Consider the following 4356-nt stretch of genomic DNA (forward strand, 5'->3'; position numbering starts at 1 on the left):
TTAAAGAATCCAAGAGATAACTACTTAATCTAAGGTAGAACGGAGGTGGTTGTCAGGCACGCGTTCATAGTTGAGAGTGATGATGATTGTCACGGATCATCACATTCATCCGGATTAAGAACAAGTATTATCTTGGAATGGAAGCAAGCATGATTGAATGAGAAACAGTAGTAATTTGCATTAATCCATCAAGACACAGCAGAGCTCCTCACCCCCAACCATGGGATTTAGAGACTCATGCTGTGGAAAGTACACAAAGAAAGGTGTAAAGTGTCATGAGGTCATAAGGTCCAGATACAATGTCAAAAGATCCTATTAATAGTAAACTAGTAGCCTAGGGTGTACAGAAATGAGTAAATGACGTAAAAATCCACTTCTGGGTCCACTTGGTGTGTGCTTGGGCTGAGCAATGAAGAAATTTCGTGTAGAGACCTTTTCTGGAGTTAAACGCCAGCTTTCATGCCAGTTTGGGCGTTTAACTCCAATTTTCATGCCAGTTCCGGCGTTTAACGCTGGAATTTCTGAGGGTGACTTTGAGCGCCTGGTTGGGCCATCAAATCTTGGGCAAAGTATGGACTATCATATATTGCTGGAAAGTCCAGGATGTCTAATTTCCAATGCCGTTGAGAGCGCGCCAATTGGGCTTCTGTAGCTCCAGAAAATCCACTTCGAGTGAAGGGAGGTCAGAATCCAACAGCATCTGCAGTCCTCTTTGGTCTCGGAATCAGATTTTTGCTCAGGACCCTCAATTTCAGCCAGAAAATACCTGAAATCACAGAAAAACACACAAACTCATAGTAAAGTCCAAAAAAGTGAATTTTAGCTAAAAACTAATAAAAATATACTAAAAACTAACTAAATTATACTAAAAACATACTAAAAACAATGCCAAAAAGCGTATAAATTATCCGCTCATCAACTCCCCTCTCAACCATTACCCAACCCAAAGGGTCGTATTAATGCCGTCACCCTAAGGTCTGGAACCACACTGCAAGAGAGGAATCAGGAAGAGCCAAATCCACCTGAACACACCTCAGCTGAAGAGGTAGTGAAAATAGAAGATGTTGAAGAAGAAAAGAGCATACAGGACATGGCTGAAGATGAAGACGTCAAATCACAAAAAGAAGCACCAAAGGGCGCAGACACTATAGAGGACGCCATTCCTATTCCATTTCCACAACTTGCAAGGAAGCCCAGGAAGCAGTTGGAACCTGATCCTAAAATGGTAGAAATCTTCAAAAAGGTTGAGGTAACTGTTCCCCTTTTTTATGTCATTCAACAGGTACCTAAATATGCAAAGTTTCTAAAAGATTTGTGCATACATAAAGACAAAATTAATGAATTAGAAACTATTCCTTTAGGAAGTTCTATATCTGCTTTAATGGGAAATATACCTGAAAAATGTAGTGATCCAGGTGCATGCATGGTTAACTGTACCATTGGAGGTGTGATATTTTCTGACTGCATGTGTGATTTAGTAGCATGTGTTAGTATAATACCTTTATCTGTATATGATGTTTTGAGGCTCCCTCCCTTAAAAAGGTCGGCAGCTCGTTTTGTGTTAGCAGATAAAAGTATTATTACAGTGGCTGGAGTTGCTGAAGATGTATTGGTGGGCATTAAAGGTCTCACTTTCCCCATTGATTTTTACATCCTGGAGATACCCCAAAACTCAGAGAAGCCATCGTCTATCCTACTCGGAAGACCTTTCTTGAAGACCTCGAAGTTCAAATTAGATGCTTTCGCAGGCACATACTCTTTTGAAATAGACGGCCGAGTAGTAAGCTTCAATCTGAATGGAGTTATGAAACACCCTCCAAAAGACTGTTCTATCTTCCAGTGTGACATCATAGATGAAACTGTAGCTGAAGTTCACCAGGAAGAGTTTGAAGATAAGTACATAGGACAAGGTCCAAGCGTGGGGAATTCCGAGGACAATGCAGGTACTCTACCACTGCCACCAGTTCCAGATAATCCAGAGCCAGACCATGAACAGAAGTTAGAATTGAAACCCCTCCCTCCACACCTCAAATATGCTTACCTCGAGGACAAGCAGAAGTTTCCAGTTATCATTGCACGGGACCTCACTTCTCCGCAGGAAGAGCAGTTACTTAGTGTGCTGAGGAAATACAAGAAAGCAATTGGGTAGAGTTTAGCAGACATAGTAGGCATCAACCCTCAAGTTTGTGAGCACAGGATATTTTTAGAAGAAGGAGCAAGACCTGTTCATCAACCCCAAAGAAGATTGAACCCCACTATTTTAGAGGTTGTTAAGAAGGAAGTGACCAGACTATTAGAGGCAGGTATTATCTACCCCATCTCAGATAGTGAATGGGTGAGCCCAGTACAAGTGGTGCCCAAGAAGTCTGGAGTCACTACAGTAAAGAATGAGCATGGAGAGCTCATAGCAACCAGAGTACAAAACACTTGGAGGGTTTGCATTGATTACAAGCGTCTCAACCAATCTACTCGTAAAGATCACTACCCTCTTCCATTCATTGATCAAATGCTGGATCGCCTGTCAGGTAAATCACATTATTGCTTTTTAGATGGTTACACAAGCTATTTCCATATTCATATAGCTCCTGAGGATCAAGAAAAGACTACCTTTACCTATCCCTTTGGGACTTATGCTTACAAGAGAATGCCCTTTGGCCTGTGCAATGCACCAGCTACTTTCCAAAGGTGCATGATGAGTCTTTTCTCTGATTTTATTGAGGACTGTATGGAGGTTTTTATGGATGATTTTAGCATTTATGGTGATTCTTTTAACCTTTGCTTGGATAGTTTATCTAGAGTATTAGACATGTGTGTTAGTTCAAACCTTGTTTTGAATTTTGAAATGTGTCATTTTATGGTCCAACAATGTATTGTTCTAGGACACGTTGTCTCTAATACTGGTATTTATGTAGATCCAGCAAAGGTAGATGTCATTTCTAGTTTACCTTACCCCCAGCAAAGGTGGATGTTATTTCTAGTTTGCCTTACCCCTCTTCTGTGAGGGAAGTCCGTTCGTTCCTTGGACATGCAGGTTTCTACCGAAGATTCATTAAGGACTTTAGTAAGGTAGCACTTCCCCTATCCAGACTACTGCAGAAGGATATTGAATTCGAGTTCAGTGAGGATTGGAAACAAGCGTTTGATAAGCTGAAAACAGCCCTGACTCAAGCTCCAATTGTGAGAGGACCGGACTGGAGCTTGAGTCACCCACATGGATTAATGATAATCAACTTGGAGATGGGTGTGAAGATAAAATATGGGATCCGGGAACACATGAGGATCAACATTGGGAGCCCATGGTTTGTGAAGAACTCCATCAAAGCTTGGAGATATTAATCTTGAATGATGGAGCTTATTGGAAGTCCAAGCATTGGTGGAAGTTCCAAGATGAATACAAGCACAAGCCACCTTGATGAGGAGCTCCCCATAAGTCCAACTTAAGGACAATAAATAAAAGTGCTAGGTGGGAGACACCCCACCATGGTAAAATCCTTTCATTTTCTCTTTTGTACATATTGGTAGAACTAGTTTAATTTCATGTTTAGATTAGTTGGTTGAGTTTAATTAGTATTTTAACATGTTAAATAAGGTTTTATGTTGTTTTTGGTAGTTGTTTGGAGGTTTGGAATGCTTGGATTGGTGCAAAAAAAAAAAAGAAAAAAAATTTAATTGAAAAACAACGCACCATCCACGCGTATGCGCAACGCGCGCGTACGCGCACATCATGTATTTTGGACCCTCCACGCGTGCGCGCCATGCACGCGTACGCGTGGATTGAGAAGTTCCACATTCCATACATTTTCCAGAGAGTTATTCCTACGCCACGCCAACGTTGTGCCTTTGGCACAACCCCACTTGCGCGCATGCGCACATGACGCGTACGCGCCACTCTCGAAATAAACCATCCGCGCGCGCGCATTGCTTCCCCCTTATTGCCTAAATGCTAATTTAGCATTAATGTTTTTAGATAATCTTTGTTGGATCCTATGATTGAGGTTATATTTTGCTACTTGGTCTTGAGTTTTTCATGCTTACCTTTTAAGAATACCAAGTGATGAGAATTTCCTTCGAACTTGTAACTCTTCTTGAATTACATGATTTGGCCACCATGTGATTTGAGCCTTATTTTGTGATTAGGCAACCTCTTGATGATGTATGATGATGTGCATTTACCTTAATGCATGGTATTTCATGATCATATGCATCCATATGTGTTTGGCTTGAATGCTTTCATGCTTCTTTAATGCTTGTTTTACCTTACAAGTTCATTTAAAGCATCTCAAGCATAGTAGAATGAGTAAAGTGCATGCTTCTTTGGTGACATAGCTTTTTATGCTAATGTGTGTTCTAAACCGT

Source organism: Arachis duranensis, chromosome 2 (genome assembly GCF_000817695.3).
Source record: "Arachis duranensis cultivar V14167 chromosome 2, aradu.V14167.gnm2.J7QH, whole genome shotgun sequence".
Taxonomy (NCBI): domain Eukaryota; kingdom Viridiplantae; phylum Streptophyta; class Magnoliopsida; order Fabales; family Fabaceae; genus Arachis; species Arachis duranensis.